Source organism: Harmonia axyridis, chromosome 2 (genome assembly GCF_914767665.1).
Source record: "Harmonia axyridis chromosome 2, icHarAxyr1.1, whole genome shotgun sequence".
Taxonomy (NCBI): domain Eukaryota; kingdom Metazoa; phylum Arthropoda; class Insecta; order Coleoptera; family Coccinellidae; genus Harmonia; species Harmonia axyridis.
The window spans coordinates 57,023,192-57,044,422 of record NC_059502.1 but is presented as its reverse complement, the minus strand read 5'-3'; the positions used below and the strand labels follow the sequence as shown (position 1 = coordinate 57,044,422).

Sequence of the window (21,231 nt, the reverse complement as noted above, 5' to 3'; positions counted from 1 at the left end):
ACAATTAACCTCAAAATTTCAGTTGAAAATGTATTCATAAATTATGTTTGAAATAACCTCCACCATTCCTTATTCAAGCACGTGCCCTCTTTCTAATTTTTCAGTTGTTAATTTCCGCCTGAAATTTACTCTCAATCTTCTCGCTGCTCCATTCTAACGGTGTTAAGTCCGGAATTCTTGCTGGCCACGAAATTCAAATTCCTTATTATAATCAAATTTGGTCAACGTAGAAAAAATTGACAAAAAACATATACAATATACATATACATATACATATACAAATTGAATTTCAATCTAGTTAAATCTGTTGTTGAGAAAAAATTCCATATTTTTTCATATCAACATGAAATTTCGCACGAAGCTTAGAATTGTTTACTATTATATATCCATATATGAACTTTCAACTCGGTTAGATCTTGTCAATGAAATATCAATAATTTTTCGATATTCTGCTTGCATTTATAATTGTCTGAATGACGCGGTCAGCTCGATTTTTGGAACCTTTATTTTATATATACACATAAATTATCCACTCAGTTGAATCTGTTGTCGCTACATTAAGTATTTCTTTCGATATTTTTCTTTTTCATCTGTGGTAACGTGATTAGCACGAAATGAAGCTTGAAATTGTTATTTTACATCCAAATGAAAAATTTAATCTCGATCGAAAGGGTAGTTTTCCATTAGGTGCAGTAAACAGAAAACCATAATTTTCCAACAGATGGCTTTAGTTTTATCTCTATCTCGCGTTCTATAAGTCCGATCGGGTTCCACTAAAGAAAAACATATAGTAATTTAACATCAGATGACATGAATAACTACTTGGTATCGATTGGGATGAAAATAGGTGATAATACCCAAATTTCACTGGATGGATCGAGGGGACTACTCGAGAATAAACACGAACAGAATTTGGAGTCCATGTTCGTGTTTCCTGTCACAGAAGAAGAAATAATGCACCTCTGCAGAAAACTCAAAAGTAAGAATTCGCGGGATATTTATGGAATGTCAGTGGCGCTTTTCAAGCAGGCTTGCCCTTTTCTTGTGGTACCACTTTGTAGACTGTTCAATGATTGCATGTCACAAGAAATTTTTCCTGACGAGCTTAAAGTAGGACTAGTTAGTCCTATTTTCAAGAAAGATGACCCAGACGAATTTGCAAACTACAGACCGATATCTGTGTTACCTGCTGTATCCAAAATTTTTGAGCTGATATTGAGGGACAGACTGCATGGGTTCTTTGAAAAACATTCCATAATTCATGAATCCCAACATGGTTTCAGACAAAATAGGTTCACAATAACAGCCCTGACGCAGGTCATTGAAACAATTGTTGAGGCGTATGAGAGAGGAAATGAAGTGGAGCTTACATGTATGGACCTGAGTAAAGCGTTTGATAGCGTAAACCATGAAATTTTACTGATGAAACTTCATCATTATGGAGTGCGAGGTGGAGTGAATAACTTGCTCAGATCTTACCTTACGAAGAGAAGTCAGGCTGTGATATGGTGCGATGAAGTATCGGCTCTTGGAGTGTTGACGGCTGGAGTCCCGCAGGGGTCCATATTGGGACCACTGTTGTTCATCATTTATATGAATGATCTGTTTCGGAACGTCACCGTGGAGATGGTGGGCTACGCGGACGACACTGGCTATCTTAGCACCTCGAAATCTCGGGATAAACTTTTGAGGGAATCGATGGTGGCAGAAGGGGAGGCTTCGTCGTGGTTTTCGATAAATGGTTTGCTCTCCAACAGTGAAAAAACTCAGAAATTGGTGTTCACCAACAGAGAAATAAATCAAAATTCTCTGACATACTTAGGACTAGAATTTCAGTCATCTCTGAGTTGGAGTAAACACATCGACACTCTCTGTAGAAAGCTGTCAACGGCATTATTCATGATACGACGTATCAAAGAAATAGCAGATTTGTTGACAGCTAAACAAGCTTATTATTCTGCCTTTCACAGTGTGGCAAGCTATGGAATTATCTTATGGGGTCATGCTGGGGATGCCGAAAGAATTCTTGTGAAACAAAAAAGAGCATTGAGGATATTATTTGACATGGGAAACACAGAAAGTTGCAGAAATATCTTCAAAAGGGAAGGCATACTCACGATTACTTCCATTTTCATACTTACATGTGTCAGTTATATCCATGCAAAGAGGGATAAGTTTCCAAAAAACTCAACATTTCACGATTATAATACACGTGATAAAGATAAATATGCAATACCCCGCCATCGAATGAAGAAGGAAGAACAAGGACACAATTTCATAGCTTTGAAACTTTATAATAAACTGCCAGACTTTTTAAAGACTCTGGGGAAGGCACAGTTCCACAAGAAAGTAAAAGAATTATTGCTTGAAAACACGATCTACTATCTACACGAGTTCCTCGCCCGATCTTAGCGTTTATATAGTGTATTACTTTATTTGTTGATTTTATCTGTATGATAATATTATGTTTTGTATTTGTATCTACACATCTATTATTTTAGATATATTATTCCATGTTTTATTGACGTGTCATGTAACTTTTGATGACTAGAATTTGTACATGAAATCTTTGTACAAATAAATAGTAAATAGTAAAATAGTAAATTGCGTTAGAAATATGAGTTTTCGTATTATCAAAACTTTTTTGATAGTTTTGTGATAAGTTCACTCACTTTAGTTCGAGAGCGGGTCAAAGATGGACACTAGCAAAGAGAAAATACGCTATTTTTCACAGTTTTCCTTCGATAAAGACGAAAGTGCAAGCCAGGCGGCTGTAAATGTAAATAATGTTTACGGTCCTGATACTGTAACAGCCAATCACACACAAATTTGGTTTCGTCGATTCCGTTTCGGTAATGTTCGAGGCCAATTGTCTAAAATGTCCATTAAATCATGTGAGCACTGTTTCGATTGCCCAAGTGCTAAAGATTGCACAAAAATCCATTTGGAACCATTCGCACAGGGCTGGTCTCAAGAAGAAGCTCGATGTATGGTATGGGTACCAAACGAGTTAACACCTCATATACCGAGTTTTCATCTGCGATTCGCGGCTGAATCGCAACAAAATTGACCCATTTTTTAAGCGATAGTGAATAGTGGATCTCTTACAACAACGTCAAGCGAAAACGGTCTTGGTCGAAATGCAGCGAGCTGACGGAAACAGTGGCCAATCTAGGATTGACGACAGGAAGGTTTTGCTATGAGTTTGGTGGGATTGGCTGGGAATTAGCCACTATGAGCTGCTAACTCACGGCACAACTGTTCATTCAAAACTGTACTGTCAACAGTTGGAGCGTCTGAAGGAAGCAATCGCCTAGAAACGGTCAGCTATATTTTTGGTAGAGCGTTTTCGGGAAAAGATATGGCTGCCGGCATTAATTTTAGATGATGAGGTTAAACCACAGAAGAAGAAAAGAAAATGAGTTCATGAGGCATGGAAGAAGAGAAACACAAGGGGGGTTTATCAAGATATTCAAAGAATTGATCGACGATGAAAGAAATGTTTTTTCAGTATTTCACAATGACCGAGAGCTGTTTCAACATATTTTTATTGCACAGTAAACTGATGATGCATAAAAGCAAGATTTACTTAATTTTTGTTCTTTTATTAAACAAGCATTATTTTTCAATCATTGGTTAAGTTGAGTAATATTATCTGTATCAGGTTGTTGTTAATGAAAGTCTAAGAATTTACCGTCCGTCAAAAATTATCGATCGGAACAAATCGTCTGCTGACGTAAAGGTGACTGGTGAGACTGATCTGGGAATCTATCTTTGAATAATCTTTTTCATCCATCACTGCCAACAAATTTTCCACGCCGAAACAAACGCCAAACTAAAAATTTTTGCATAATTCTTTATAGATATATTATAGTAAATCGAAAATTTGGAAATTATTGAAATTATCGTAGTATATCGGAAATTTGGAAATTATTGAAACTATTGAAATTATTGGGATGATTATTCAGAAAAAATATACGTTAAATTCAAAAGAGCGATCGCGACTTGTGTAAACTGATCTTATCTTAGAAGCAGGATGTTTTATTTTTCAATTATTGCTTTTCTTAGTTATCGTCTCACTGTGTTGGTGAAGTCGATATATTCTTCACGGATAAGAAAAATAATTCAGATACGGGGAAATCTTGAATTATCTGAGTTCGATACATGCGAAAAACCGTTATGGTCGTTCTCAGATGACACAGCAAAAAGTTCGTTAGGCAAAGTCGAAGTATGGTTTTTGTTGAGACGAAAGAAAATCTAGTTTGAAGCCGAGGTGGGGTCTGTTGACGAAAAATTGAAGAAGGATAACAAATTTTTTAACCGATGATCTAATTGGCATGGTATCTTGGGCAATTGTTGGGGCGGTCTTAGATAAGTACGATGTTACGATTTTGTTGAGGTTGAAGGAAGAAGTCGGTATCGCTTAGGGTCTCTTATTGAGAAGGGTTGAGAATTCGAACGTCGGTCGCGAAAACGGACTTGGAGCAAAACAATTTCTTTTCAAGATCAGAGTAATATTTAATGAGGATAAGTTAAATAGAACGGTAAATTGGTATATGAGTGAGTTTTCGGGATTTTAAGTATTCGAGAAAAGGAATTGTTTTGGCTCTGAGAAAGGAAGAGGTCAGAAATAGAAAAATAGGAATTTTTTTGGGATAAAGTTCTGGAATTTGTTTTGGTATAAATTAGATTAGCTCGGAGTGCTCGAATCGGGAGTTATTAAAAAGGAATTCCATGTTTCGAGCGAAAAGTTTAAAGAAATTAAAACTAGGTTTAGGCAGGGCCTAATTACTCACCTAGCACTGCGGGATGAGGGCAAGTTAACAATCTTTTGGCTATTCGATTTTTATTTTGTTTTGATGATTTTTGAATACTTTTTCGATGGAGATAAGTTTATATGAGTAGTCCCGATTATCCCAAGTTCAAAGTTGGTTATTTTTGTTTTTTTTTGTTGAATAATATATTATTTGAGACATTTTGTTTTTAATCATAAAGTTTTGGCCGTTGAGTCAAATATATAAACATTTCGTGGATATTGTAATTTTGGATATTTTTTATTTCTCTTTATTATATTTAAGTTTGAAATTTTAATCGACTTTTATTAGCCCAGAAAACTAATCCTGTCCCTAGGGAAAGAAAGTCAACTAAAAAAAAGACCTGTCCATTGAAGCGACAGGCCGGACTCACACATAACATCTTTGTGAAACTTACATAATTATTCATTCTCCGAGACCTCTGGAAAGCCGCTCTTCCAGGGGTTGAAAGAACATCTCAATCGGAGATAAGTGAACGTTGGTCAACATTCTCTGACCAACCCAATCATGACAATATGTAATTGCAAAACCTTCAAAATTGTGTGTCACTCTACCCCTATTGCCATTTGATATTTAAGAGGGGGTTGCGATTCTGCTTAAGAGGACGAATTCACAATCACAAGAAGTCACCCTCCAAATAAAAATGGATCCGGAAATCCAGTACTTACGGAAATATGCGGTTTTGTTTGAGCCACCCTGTATAATGCAATATACACTACAGATACCGATATCCAACTGGGAGACTGTACGTTATACATCGACTTTTCAGGGCTATCTTTCAAAAAGACAAAATTTGTACGGGTAAAGAGAATCAGTTGTGACAGTATAACATTTAAAAGGCAAAAAAACCATATCAACCATTCTTGCGAAGTGAACACTATCGAAAATAAGTAGGTGAAGATAAAACTAAAGCTAGTTTGTTTTCATATTCTTTCAATTTCACGGAATGAACAGCTGTCGTTCATATTTCAAATACTTACCACATAATTAGACCGTTTACTTCCTGCTCATTAAGTTGATGACAATGCACAACGAGGCCCAACTTAATTTTATCTGGCAATGTAATAAGGCAAAGGAATTGTTATGACACCTTTACGATATGCAAACAAGGAGAGATCGATAGAGGGGAAACGAGACAAAAAACGCTTGTGGCTAAATGCTTTTCTTCATGGATAAGAAGTAGTAGAAAAGGAAAATTTTCTTGAATGAGCTTCAACCGAAAAACGGGGCTTTATGTCTGACAAAAAGATATTCCCAAAGAAAAAAAAAATAAAACTTGAAAAAATCGTTACATAAAATTCTTCGTCGATAAACGAAATTCAGTCTACGTTGATGTAACAGAAATGAAGAAGTAATGATCCGAAGAAAATTTCAACTATGCATAATACTTATTCATAATACGAATGAAGAAGGCATTGATATTCTTCTATGAGTTCAATATTCAAAAACGAGCCACGAAGTGACAAGTTTGAATGACCGAGTGTTAAAATAAGCCTTCTGTACGAGTATTAAACATTATTTTATTTATTTTCCTAATTCATTGTTTTGTTCTGCAAAAATATTTTGTGCAAGTTTTTCGATCTTTTCAGTTTTCATCAACTGAACAAGTCATCTTTAAAAATCCTTACATTGATAAAAACTAAAATCCAAGAAGACAATGTGATTTAGAACTGTAAGAACTGCCAATATCCTAAACCTATCAACTTTCGAGCTACAGTACCTTGGGGGATCAACTCCAACATTCAGTAGGTGATGAATGTTATCACTCAATTGAAAATAATTTCATCTAATAACTTGAACAAAAGGCAAAATAATGTAAATTAGGTGTTTTAGGTGACCACGAAAACATCTAGGAAATTATTAAAGTTGATTAAAAACTTTTTTACTCTTCAATCTTCAACATCCGACGGCTCAAAAGTTAAGAGTTTCAGGACAAAGATCAATAGAAACTTATTTTCTTGAAATCACACCCTCGGAGATCAGCATCTGAAAACCCCTATATTTCCAATTTAAATCTATCTGCGTGGTCCGTCAAAGAAAAAGCATTCACGAACCGACCTATCCTTCACACCACGAGCGATAAAATCTGAAAAATAATGATAATAAATCCTTTTCACTTTCAAGTTATGTCCCTTTTGATTACTTCTTGTTACTAGAAAAGTTTTACAAAGAGATCCTTATCCTTAAGAATGTGTGTCCTTATGAGCTTTCTAGAAGAAAAAACTCCAATGTCCTAAAGAACTTCCGAGCTACATCACCCTGTGGTAAAGTAAAAAAAAGGTTTCTATCGAAACTCCATCAACTAAAATTTATTCATATGAAATTTCAACGCGCGAGCATGAATTTATAATATTGAGATTTATAAATTGTTCACTCTGTGACATTCGTACAAGATATGAACTAGATATTTTCGAGAAACTATCGTGCAGGTGACTGCTTTTTCCGAAATAACTTTTTAAATTCTCTTTCATTTTAGGGTAGATTTTATATCTCGACCGTCTTACGTCCGACGAACAGTTTAGAATGAAGAAAAACTAAAAACGAATGAATTTCGTTCAATTGGATGTGTGATGAATGTCGTGTCACTCAAATGAATATAATTCCATCTAATAACTAGAAAAATGTAGATTTTCTGTTTCAAATGAGCACCAAAAACATTTATGAAGTGGATGAAAAAACATGTTCATCCTTAAATCCTCAACACCCAGTAGCTCAAAAGTTAAGAGTTTTAGGACAATGATTAATAAAAACTATTCTTCTTGAAATTACACCCTCGAAGATCAGCATGTGAAAGCCCTTGTAATTCCAATTTAAATATATCTGCGGGGTACCGTAAAAAAAGAAGGTCCACGAGCCGATCCATTCCTAACACCACGAACAAATCTGAAAAATAAACCCTCTTCACCTTCAAGTTATGGCCCTAATTATTGCTTCTTGTTATTAGTACTATCCCCAGAGAGGTGAGGTTGTTAAATTATAGTCCCAAAGATCTAATAGCTATACATAAACTACAGCAACTGATATCTATTGGTTACATGGATTTACGATCTCACTTATAGTAGAACAATTGTAAAAAGGAATTGATAGTATTTGTAAGCTATTTAATTTTTCCAATTGTTATCAACTGAAGAAATTACCCTCATTCTTAAATATCCCTTACATAGAAAAAAACTGAAATTCGAGTAAACCAGGTGTTTTACAATGAGATCCTAATATTTAAGAATGTGAATCCCTGTGCGCTTTCTAGAGGAAAAAACTTCAATGTCCTAAACTTATCAACTTTCTAGCTACGGCAACATGTGGTAAAGTTAAAAAAAATGCTCTTTATCGGAACTTCAAAAACTAAAATATATTTATATGAATCTTTGACGCGCGAGCAAGAAATATAATTTTTTATGTGAAAGATTTATAAATAATTCACTCTGTGACAAATGATGAACTTGATATTTTCGAGGAAATATTGTGCAGGTGACTGTTTTTACCCAAATTACTTTTGAGATTTTCTCATTCATTTTATATCTTGATCTACTTTCGTCCGGCGGATCAACGGTTTCAAATGAAACAAAAAAGCAATGTATTTCTCGAAAAAAAAATGACGACATTGTTTACTCATATCTATAATGTGAGAAAATGAGGTTTGATAACGAAGTTTCAACCAAATTACTTGAAATAATTCTTATCTTATACTTGAAGTTCCTGAATTGGAGTTAACGAAGAAAAATGAGATATTCTTTGGATGATTTCAAAAATGAAATGGCCCATATAGATAACCCCGCAAACACTTTGTTTTCGAAGTACAGGGTGTTTTTTGTAGTCCTACTTTTTTGTGATGCTTAACCAGTTTATCGAATCTTTATATTATTATTTAATTTAATTCAGTAGGTGATGGATGTTAACACTCAATTGAAAATAGTTACATCTGATAACTCGAACAAAAACCAGAATAATGTCCATTTGCTGTTCGAAAAGACCATCAAAAACATCTAAGAAATTGTTAAAGTTGATGTAAAACTGTTTTATTCTTGAATCAGTAGCTCAAAAGTTAAGAGTTCTAGGACAAATATTAATAGAAACTATTCTTTTTGAAATAACACCCTCGGAGATCAGCATCTGAAACCCCCTATATTTTCAATTTTAGTATATCTGCGGGGTACCGTAAAAAAAAGGGTCCACGAACCGACCCATCCCGAACACCACGAGCGACACTGCACGAACAAATCTGAAAAATAAATCCTCTTCACCTTCAAGTTAAGTCCCTTATTATTGCTTCATGTTATCGAGCACCATTGAAAACATCCTCACACAGGTGGACCGCGAAGACAACGCTCTTCGGCTCCAGGCGTACCGCATGTGACCCGCGGCGGCGGCGAACTGAGCCAAATGCAGGAGGAAGGCGGCGTCACATGGCAGAATCCGACGAGCACTGACCTAGTGCCGGCGGATTTGGCGAGAACAGCCCGTTCAGATGTTGGGAACGTATGATGGCAGGGTCTAGAGGGAGAGTGGAGCCGTAATTTTGGGGTTGGAAGGTGAGAATTCTTATTCGGGTCGTTCTGACTTCCTTATTGGGGTCTGGGGGGGATGAAGGACTAGACGGTGAGGAAAACCCTTTCGAATTTCGCACGTAGGTCGATCTGAACACCGAAGTTTGGTCATTTTGTCTTCGTTCGTCCTCGATCTGTTGAGTACCAGAGATCATAAGGGTAATAAATGATGTATTCATTAAACTTTGAGACTTGGATATGCTGAATGACAGTATTATACAGATTGAAAAATATAGGGTGTTTTTTTCGAGGTATTAACTTTAAGTTGGCATTACTGTTCAAGATGGCGACCGATATAACAGCTGTCAAGTGATTCTCAGTTTGGTTTGGCAATTCATCATGAATAGACTCACGCCTGAACAACGCTTGCAAATAGTGCAATTTTATTTCGAAAATAATGGTTCTGTGCGGAATATGTATCGCGCACTACGTCCATTTTATTTTGTTCAGCGATGAAGCGCACTTATGGTTGAATGGCTACGTCAACAAACAAACTGCCGCATTTGGAGTGAAGCTAAATCCTCAAGTGTATGTCGAAACACCGTTACATCCAGAAAAACTGACTGTTTGGTGCGCTTTATGGGCTGGTGGAATCATTGGTCCGTACTTCTTCAAAAACGATGATGGCCAGAACGTTACAGTCAATGGTGATCGGTATAGAGCCATGATTACTAACTTTTTCATTCCTGAATTGAACAACCATGATGTCCAGAAGCTGTGGTTCCAACAAGACGGCGCAACATGTCACACAGCTCGTGCCACAATCGATTTATTGAAAGACACGTTTGGTGACCGCCAGCCGTGGCGGTCAACTGCCAGAAATCATATTTAAAATGTAATGCCACAAGATTATCGTGCGGATAAATAAAATTCATGTCAATCGAATAATTCATAGTTGTTTTATTGCAATTTAAAGTTCTATAGCTCTAAAAGAAACACCCTTTAATAGACTTAAAGATTATACTCGTCCAGAAAAAAGGGTCACTAAGATTTTACATAATAGATTAACGTGTACAAATTGATGCAATAATATTTTGACCTTCATCTCTATTTCGTTAAAAATCAAAAAAATATGCGCAAAATGTAGATATATCGGCTTAAAACTTGATAAAAGAAACCAATTCCGAATAATTTTTCACGATAAATTCATCGTTTATCATTTGCGTTCAACATTGGCCATTGAAAAGTTTGTTTTCCACATGGGCTGAGCTAGAGATCTGTTTGTAGAACAATGAATGTTAGCCTATCTACAGTCCAGAGAATATTGACAAGGCATCAGGAGGCAGGCAGGTCCAGAAGACTTGGATTTGGAAGAAGAGGGTGCATAGCGTTGAGGGATGACAGATTCATGTTTTCCACAAATCTTCGAAATCGATCGATGGAAGTACGTCAAACAAACGCAAGAGAATGGACCGTGAAACAACGTCTCTCAGAATCGAATTTACGATAGTACAGATCTGCAACAGGTCCAGAACTTCTTAGAGATCATCGAATTGCGCATCTTCAATTTGTACGAGATCACATAAACTGGTTAGAAGCTCAGTGGCTCCAAGTTACTTTTTTCTGATGAATCCAGATTCAATATTCGGGGAGTTGATGCTCTTAAACGAGTTTATAGATGTCCAGGAGGTGTGTCTTAAGCAAAGAGTTGGTTTTTATGAATGGATCTTTAACAGCAGTAAGGTACATAGAGGAAATGCTTATAGACCATGTTCCACCTTATAGGTATACGATTTCTACAAAATTTCATGATTCCCGTAAAAATTTCAACTGAGGTATTTGAACAGTAATGATCAAATGAAAACATGAAACGTTTTTTTGCTCGCCAGTGTATGTTAAAAGGATTACAACAATACTCTGAAATAAAATAAAATTTAATTAGTGAACGAGAAATCTCAAAAAAAATTCCGAAAGTAAAGTATCTCAGTCATTCCGTATAAATTATACTCTTTCCTCAGACAATCAACACACATTCCAGAAAGAATAATCTCTCTAACTATCATGGTTCAAATTTTGTTTAGGAAACCTTCAGTCGAGACCAGAGAGAATCTCACCCAGGACTTCAAGACGTCCATCATCTCTCTCAATAATTTGCTTGAATTTTCTATGGTTCTGAACCCACTTTCTTTTCGTCACTATATCATAAGGATCCTTAAGAGGGAACACCACCACGTGGTTGCTCAGTTATTATGGATATTTCATCATACAAATCACCGATTTATATGGGGTTTTCACATAATTTCCTTAAACAATATTCTACATAAAAGAAATTGAATATTTTTAATTTTCCAATGAAAAATGAAAAAAATTCTTAAAAGAATTCTTAAATTTTTTAATTCGTACAGTACTGCCTTCTATTTATTTACTTCGAAAAATAAAGAAGATGAATTATGTACAACTTCGTACACCGTACGAAGTGGTTATCTTAGGTGCGCCAGAGGGAAAACCACGTGGTGGTAATCCCTCTTAAGAGCTTCATTCTCAAATTGTTGGAAATACACAGGAAGAACCGAAAAACTGTAAATGAACAAACATATTTCTTCTAATGGAACACTCTATTTTTCATGGAATAAATGAACCCAAGAACATTCAAAGTTTTATATGCTCAAAACCTACATAACTTATTTTGCAGTCACAGTTATCAAAACCAAAGTACATCTGGATCGTCATGAAGCACATTCTTGGCCGGCAATAGTGAAGCTGGTGGAAAAATTGAAGCTTTTGGGACAATAAACATTCATTGATTTCTCTTGAAATATACTCGTTTTTTATATCAAAATGAACCTTTCATTGGAAAACCTTATATGAAATAGTCATTTTGATATAGATATATTCTGTAAAAATAGACAATTTTGAAAAATTGATACTTAAAGTTAATTGAAGACTATACCTCATGTCCATATGTGTCCTGATGAAGTGAGAGGTAAATTATGGAAATAAATATTGGTCAGAAATAATTGCCAAAATTATAGGTTTTGATTTCGAACAGGTGTTGAAATAAATTTGAATTATATGTTCAACACATCCAAATAGTAGTTTATTTGTTTATTATGTAAAATATTCGATAATCCTACCCTAAATCATTCTTAACGCAATCTAATCAATTGAAATTTATTCCGGGAATGACTCAATGAATGTTCATTTTGTTGATGTGTATTAACTGATTGCAGCTTGCTTTGATAGTTCGACAGGACAATCAATTATTCTGCATGCATAAACATACGTGAGCTACTCACAATACCAAGAAAATTAGATTTTAACGCCTACTTTCTCAGATACGTTTCATCAACTACATACTTCGATTTCGACCTCAAAAAGTTTGTTGGTGAAATAATTTTAATAATTACTTTTTACAATTGTGTGTTAATTGGATTTTTGCAGATTTGGATTCCAAAACTGATTCATTATATCCTCAATATCTGGTGATTAGTAGGCAACGATCAGGTTAAGATAGAAGGCATTGTTGAGAGTTCGGAAATAATATTTGAAGTCAGCTCAGGACTCTTGTTTTGGTGACAATATTGAGAAATTTCATACGGCTACAACTTTCAAAGCAATGAACCTATCTTAGTGATTTTTGGTATGGTTGGTGACATTAGAGAGTCGAATTATAAAAAATAATTCTTTTGATAATTCTGTCTGTAATCGAAAATTTCATGACAATTGAAAGTAATAAAAAACAAATATTTGATTATGTAGGTCTTTACTTTCAAGCTTCCTTCACAGGCGACTTTCTAATAAAGCGATCTTTACCAAAAGGAGCCTTTTGTCGTCTATTATGGAACTGACCCTTATCGAGTGAAGTGTTGTATCATCCAAACAAAAAACTAAAATGATGACCAAAGCTGAGTTTTGACAGGAAGAATGAGAAGTTATTCACGTTATTCCAACAACATCTTGTCAAATTAGTAAAAAGTAGGTAATAATCTCTTGATTTGAAATACCCAGCTATAAATTCGATAAAACTTGTATTTGGACATCTAAAAAGTTGTCATTATCAATATTGTAGAAGATAAATTTCCCTATAATTTTTGTCTCAGAAGTTTTCTATAATAATTGAATCGTTTTCGAGATAGATCACGTGTTTAGAGCATCATTTCAGGTGAACTGATAGTTCAGGTAAAAAACACGACATAAAAAGTTTGTTAATTATTAAAAACTAAACAATTGTTAATGATTTTCATTTCCAATTAAGTATTACTATATACAGGGTGAGTCTCAGTTTTTTACATATATTTCAACCGAGGATTTCTGAGGTCAAAAGAAACGCTTTTTTCTTTTACTATTTTTTCCGAATCAACGTTTTTTCTCACTCAGTAAAGGGGGCATTCTGGAATTGAATGGAATTTCACTTTCGGGGAAGATTCATCACATCAGTAAAAAACTATTTTCCAAAAATCATTTCTTTGGATTCCATTTCATTTTCAACAGCCTGTATCTTTTCAACCGAACCGAATCGGAAAAAATAGTAAAAAAAAAGTGTTTCCTTTGGCCTCAAGGATCTCCGCTTGAAATATATTCACAAGTCAAAGACTCACCCTGTATATTATAGTATATTTAATAATTGAAATGGTATTTTTGAATGAAAACATTACAAGGGAGTGTAGGTACTACCTTTTTCAGAAGTTTCTTCAGTGAAGATTCATTTTCATTCTGTGCAGTTATGGCTTGATCAATTATTTCAATTTTTGAAAGAAACCTTAAAGGTCCAAATTTCTGAATAATTCGTTTTTATTATGTTGGTAATGTAGTTTAGAATGGACTCACTGATTCTTTCACACAAAAATGTATAGTTTTTATTTGATATCACTTTGATATTTGAAAAGTTTTTCAATCGTATCTCAATTATTCGTCGAATTTCAATATTTTCGGAATTTTCATACAAGCAAAATAATGAGAATTTCACAAAAAAAAATTACGTCCTGGAGTATTGCAGTTTACAAAATCAGAATATCAATAAATAGAAATATTATCAAATGAGAAAGCGATAAATGAAAATTGATTTATAGGAGTGTTTTTAGAAAATTGTTCCATGATAATGAAAAAAATTTGAAATTCTTCATTGAAATAATTGAGATACGAATGGAAAAACTTCCAATTTTTGAAGTGATATAAAACAAAATCTAAAAATCAATGAATTTATTCTTATCTGTCATACGAAGGCTTTTTCCAAAAATTGAAAGAATTGATTGAGCGATTCCTGCACAGAATACAAATGAATCTGCACTGAAGAACCTAGTGATAAAGGTAGTACCTATACACGCTTTAGAAAAGTTATAAGTATAAATTACATGAGCATTGAAATATAACCCAGATATTTTCTATTCACAAAGAGTATTGCAGTAAATTCTAACCCAATAAGATTTGATTGGATACTCGGCAAGAAAAAGGCCATTCAACTCAAATAACCATATCTACATATTTCGGTGCTTAGAATAAGCTGCTCCATCAGGATTAGCACCGAAAGTAAAAGATGTCTCTAACCAATGGTTGTTCGAGTTGAATGGCCTTTTTCTTGCCGAGTACTCAAACAAATCTCATCAGTTCATATATTTTTCTTAACAATTCTATAATTACATGAGCATGTACGTTTTATTGAATAAATTGATTTCAAATAAAAAAAATTGAATGAGATGTAATAGTTCTAAAAAACCAATTTTGTGACCATTGACCTTAGATAGCGGGCACCCCACCATAATTAGGTTTTGAGACTGTAATATATAGTATGTAATAAACTGTCAGGATGTGTATTCTAGCTGGGTATCTCAAATTTCGAGTTCAACTACTAAGTTGACTGGACTAGTAGGTACTCTTCCCTTTTATGTGTCTTCTTTATGTTTTTTATACTTGTAATTCCAGAGATGTTCTCCTTATGTCAGTCATATTATGGCCCAAAATCTACTTCTAGTTTTATAAGAGTGGGTGGGGAGTAAACTGCATAAAAGCCGACTCAAAGCGTAAATAGTAGATTACTTTGATGATCTAAAAAAGTTTTCTCGATATAAAGTTTTTTTTTGTTTGATTTTTTCGTCGAGTTGTTTGGTTCTTTTTTCGTTTTTGCAAAAGTGAGTATTTTAATTTCATTCAAGAGAATGTAAATTCATCTGTAATTAAGGCAGAACGTGGCAGTATTGTTGTTCATTTATATTTGATATATTCATATATGTATAAAATTGAATTGAAATGACAAAAAAAATGTCGGAAAACATCCACATATCGAAAATGAATTCAAGTGTTTCATTGGATCATAAAATTCGTTGATCAAGTTGAGACTTGTAACTTATCCCGAATTATGGACCAAAACAATGGTTCGCCAGATGCTGCGAATCCCAAGGATTCCAACCGGCTACCTCCTACTCTAGAACAACATCCTTGTTCCGCTAAATGCGCGCTCGATCGATGAGACGAGAAAGCGCAGGATCCCTCCGTTTCGTCATCCTCCCGTTCAAGGTCATTGCCAAACAGTCCTCTCAACCTGTTTCCGGTACACAGCTGCTCCACTTGGATTGGTTGCTGCCGAGGCAATCCCACAGCCTGAGTTTATTTCCGGATAATTCGGAGAATTGAGAGTGCATTATGTCATCGGGGCACTCACAAATTTTCATTCGAGGCGGGCGCACTACGGTTTGAAAATTCTGACTGTGGATTTCATGCTATAGTTTATTATTTAAAGGGTTTTCCAAAGAAACGTTTCATTTTGACTATCCCGCTATATTGGCAACTGTCATTTTTGACATTTGACAAGTAATTACTAAACATGGAAAGATGCTCACTTCAACCACGCATAGAAATTGTTAAATTTCTCTACGAATATGGGGAAAATTTTGCACAGTTTGCAATACTAAAGAACTTTTGGTTCGTTGTGAACCACTTCTCGGCAGGCAATAAAGAAACTGATGGAAAATATTTAACTGTTGGAACAAGTTAATGATGTGAAGAATCGAAACCGTGAGCGTCGCTCAAGAAGAACTAAGAATACTGCCCGTTGAGTTGACGAAAACCCAAGTTTGTCGATTTATCGTCCATCTCGGAAATAAGGCGTTCCACAAACCACATTACACTGTATTTTGCATAAAGACTTAACGGCCGGTTTCTGAAAGGTCAATCAACGTAAAATTCAACTTAACAGCTGACAATTCTATGGTCGAGCGTCATTTGGGTTGCTGAAAGTAAGGTTAATTCTTCTTCTTTCTCAAACAGACTGCCCTAAAGCCAGTTATGCCCCTGATTGAAGGGTCTGAGTATGGGCTCAGCCTAGAAAAGGTAAGGTTAACTCTATTAATTAGAACATTCTGCCAGTTAACACAGAGGTCGAATACGTAAATTGTACGTCAAGCATCATTTTGGGTTTCTGAAACGCATTTTAATTTTTGTTCTCAAGTTAAAAGTTGAAGTTGAAAGCTCCAGATAGCATAGATTAGTCAATTTTACACTTCGCTGCTAAGTTGAATGTTGTATTAGTTGAACAAAGATTTGATCAGTCTTTCGGAAAACGGGTGTAAGTCTTTTAAAGTTCAGTTAACAAGAGAACTCAAGCCGATCGATCACCAGCGATGCCGTAGATTCGCTGATTGGGTCCTTGAAATGCATCAAAATAATCCAGATTTTCCTCTTCAGTGATAAGGCTTATTTTCATCTTGGAGGCTACATCATCAAACAGAATAGTCACATTTGAGGAATGATTATTGAAAAGCCTCTCCATCCTCAACGTGTCACTGCTTGATGCGGTTTTTGGGCTGGTGCTGTGATTGGATCTTACTTATTGGAAAATGAGACTGTGCAACTGTTACGTTGAATGGATGGAATCCATCGGAAGGAGTTTTCGGGGCTCAATTTGAGTATTTGTCGATTCGACTATTCAGGGTACTTATTTCTTTATTCTCATCTTATTTTCCTCACCTGCCTTGTCCCTTGAAGCTGGTAATCATTTTATGATCCAGATAAACTAAAAACCATCTAAACAAATAATCAATTCTTGAGAATAAAGGACAGGGCCTTTTAACCACGTGGCTGGTGGCTGCTTTAGTTATGGAGTTTTCCCATAATTTTCTCAAACAATAATCTACATTGTAGGAAGTGAATATTTTTAATTCGCCAATAAAAAAATCTTTTAAATTCTCGTTTTCCGCAAAAGAATTGATGATATGTACAAAGAACAAAGCACTGATATATTTTTAAAATATTCTTGAAAAAAAAACACCAAAAATCATAGCAAAAGAGGTAAAACTATAATTTTGTGGAAAATATGATCGAGTGTCGTACAGTGCTGCGCTCTACTCATTTGCTTCGAAAAGAAGAAGAAGATAATGTGAATGTACAACTTCGTACACCGTACAAAGTTTGGGCATTGCAGGAGCACCAAAGGGAAATGAATAGGTACCAAAGTTTGACTAATAGGTACTCGGAAAACCACATGCTGGTAATCCCTCTTAGCAACATATGGTAAGACTCATCTTCCATATTCAAATTTATGGGGTTGGGAGTTGACATTTTTATGTAAAAAACAGGATTTCTCACATAAACAAAATTTTTGGGTTCGGGCGATTTTCCAAAATCTTCATTTTTCCACCCCAAAAGTCTTTCGGTTCTTTTCTAATGTGGCAACGCGCATATTCTGCAATTATTATCCATCGATTTTTAAAGTTCCAGAACCTTTGAAAAATTACGTATCGTAGGGTAAATTGACACTATTATTAATTTCCAAATTTTTCGTTTTTTTTTTCGATGTCCTGATCAACCAGAAAAAAAACATCGTTCGTAATATGATTCTACTTTTCGTACATCGAGACAATGTATTGTAGCAATGAACAAATTCATTCAAGTATGAATTCATGTGACGTATAGTGTTATTGTCACAATGAATCGGCGTCTATTGACTGCTTTAATGATAACTCCGCCCTTCGATTCACAATCTTTCATCCCTAAGATGAAAATTGTTCGTTAAATAATCAATTCATATTCGTTAACTGGATAAAGTTGATACGTTGACCTTTGAACTATTACATCAACTAAACCGATCAAAAATTCAAATTCGTTACCTAAATTAACTTGTACGTTGACTCAATGAACTTGATACGTTGACCCAATGAACTTGTACATCAACTAAGCCGAACACCTGAAAACTGACCACTTCATTTCCTGTTCATTCTGCACTAACTAGGTCAGTCTGTATTATTTGTCCGGTCCGGAAGTATGTGTGTGAATGTATTATTTTTGGCAACTCGATGAGAACAATATCTTTTAGGCACAGCTAACGAAGGAAATTACAATGAAAGTGAAAAATTCTTGAAATGGAGCTACCTATACGATTTAAATCGTAGTTGTGATTTCTTCTTCTTTCTCATCTTTTTTTGTTTCATCAGGCGTAATAAGAAAAAATCCATTATTTTTCCAATAGATGTCTTTAGTTACTTATCTCGCATCGTATTGGTCCGATCGGGTTCCACTGGATGGCGTTTGAAGATGAGAATTCGTACTACAAAAACTTTTCTGACAGTTTTGTGATGAGTTAACTCAGTTTAGTTTGAGCGCAGGTCGAATCAAATAGAAAATATGCTTTATTCAACAGTTCTTCTTGGATAAAGGCGAAAATGCAAGCCAGGCAGCTGAAAAAGGAATTTCGATGACTAAGAATCACCACATTGTCGAGTCCGACCGTCATGTAAGCACTGTTTCGATTGTCCAAGAGCTGAATATTGCACAAAAAACCGTTTGGAACCATTTGCATAAGGTTGGTCTCAAAATGAAGCTCGATGTAAAGGAACAAGTTAAGGCAAAAAACCTCATGGTCCGAATTTCTATCTGCGAATCACTGATGAATCGCAATAAAATCGATCTATTTTTGAAGTGGTTGGTGACTGGTGATGACAAGTGGTTCACTTATGACAACGTCAATCAAAAACGGTCGTGGTCCAAGGTAGAATTGACCGCCAGGAAGGTATTGCTGTATGTTTGGTGGGATTGACAGAGAATTATCTATTATGAGTTGCTCCTCTATAGCACAACTGTTAACTTGGAACTGTATTGTCAACAATTGAACCTCGAATTGAACCGTCTGAAGGGAGCAATTGCCAATTGCCCAGAAGCGGTCAACTTTGGCCAATAGGAGAGGAATTTTGTTCCATCAAAACAACGCAAGTCCACACACATCGATATTGACTAGCCAGAAGCTCCTGGATCTTGGTTGGAAGTTTCTTATGCATCCACCTTATAGTCAGGTCCAGGCACCAAGTGATTACCATCTGTTCCTGTCCTGTTCCTGTTGGCAAGCAATTCGCTTCAACAGAGGCTTGTGAAAATCGACTATCACAATTTTTTGCCAATAGGGACGAGGGCTTCTATGAGAGAGGTTTTATGATATTATCTTCAAAATGGCAACAAATTATCGAACAAATCATATTTGACCTATAGATCGGATAGACGAGGTGCTTCAATCTCTTGGAGCATATACAGGGTGTTTCCTAAACATGCGGCAAAAATTCAGAGGGTTGTTCCTTGGACTATTCTAAGAATATTTTGTCCTTTGATGATTTTTGAAAAACCTATTTGTTTCGAAGATATAGGGGAAACAAAATTTCAGATAATAACATTTTATTATGAAAAATTACATGAAAATTCAACTCAACCTACAAAAACTGTTGAAAATGACCACCTCTAGCCAGCATACAAGCATCCAATCTTCTCCTCATTGACTGCCGAACCCTTTCAAAAACACCAGGGTCATTTCTTATTAAGTTACACCCAGCAATGATCCGATTTCGCAAGTCTTCCACATTTTCTACTGGAGTGGTATAAACTAATGATTTTAGATGGCCCCATAGGAAATAATCTAAGGGGTTTAGTAATTGGAATGTTGTTAAACAAATTTAAAAATAAATTGTACCTACTTAGTAAACACAGTGCGGTACGCATTTTTATTTAAACTATTATTAATTTTAAAAATATGAAAAATGTTGTTCGCCCTGTATCTTCGAAACAAAGAGGTTTTTCAAAAATCATCCAAGGACAAAACATGCTTAAAATAGTCCAAGGAACAACCCCCTGAATTTTTGCCGCATGTTCAGGAAACACCCTGTATAGCTAAATAAACTAGAAAAATCGTCACATATGGGACAGTGAAAATCCTCATGTAATTACTGAAAGAGCAATATATCCACAAGAAGTCACTGTATGGTGTGCAATTTAATCTGGTAGAGTAATTGTCCCGTACTTCTAAAGAATGATTTTTGCCTTGAATCGATGATATGCAAGAATGAAAGAGATGTGATTTCAGCAGATGATGCAACAAGCCACACAACACCAGTTTTGGCTTTATTGCAAAAAAATCCATGACTCGTATTTCCTCGTATGTGAATTGGCCACCAAGATCTTGTGATTTATGATCTTTGTTTTTTTTTGTGTGGTTATGCGGAAGATATGTTTATGCCGATAATTTTCAGACTATTGACGATCTGAAAACTAACATTCGTCAAGTTATTGATGAGATAATGGCCGGAATGTGCCAGAACATGTTAATATTCAAGCATTATATTGAAATGAAAATTGGATCGATATTATTAATGACAGTGCGTTTTATGCACGTCTACTTTCGGAACCAAAAATGGACAACCCTTTATTGATAGTCTACTTATAATCACTCATTATTAGGCCGGGCAAAAAGATTCCAATTTTTAATAATTCCCGTTCTATAGATATGAAAATTTTCTTTGTCGTGATAAAAATAGAAATCGATCTGGGTTTGTATCAGAGTCTATTTTACCAATCATTTTTTCATCTTCGTCATTTTATATATTTTAAAGAGGCAAATTTTGATGAAATGGATTATTCCGATATGTTCTGCCACGTGTTAAGGAAAGACTTACCTCTGAAAACGC

The 21,231-nt window shown here is 35.1% G+C and overlaps 1 protein-coding gene across 4 annotated transcripts in view; it reads right to left on the bottom strand.

Annotated features, from left to right (window-relative positions):
- Positions 1 to 21,231, bottom strand: part of LOC123673903 (anion exchange protein 2) — a 171,495-nt gene that overhangs the window by 112,601 nt on the left and 37,663 nt on the right. Inside the window, exon 1 of one of the 4 annotated variants that reach the window (XM_045608664.1) lies at positions 9,056 to 9,195. The exons of the other annotated variants lie outside the window; for them this stretch is intronic. The gene's annotated coding sequence lies outside the window, so the exon portion shown is untranslated. Of the gene's footprint in view, positions 1 to 9,055; positions 9,196 to 21,231 lie in introns of those variants that run through there. 4 annotated transcript variants of the gene reach the window in all.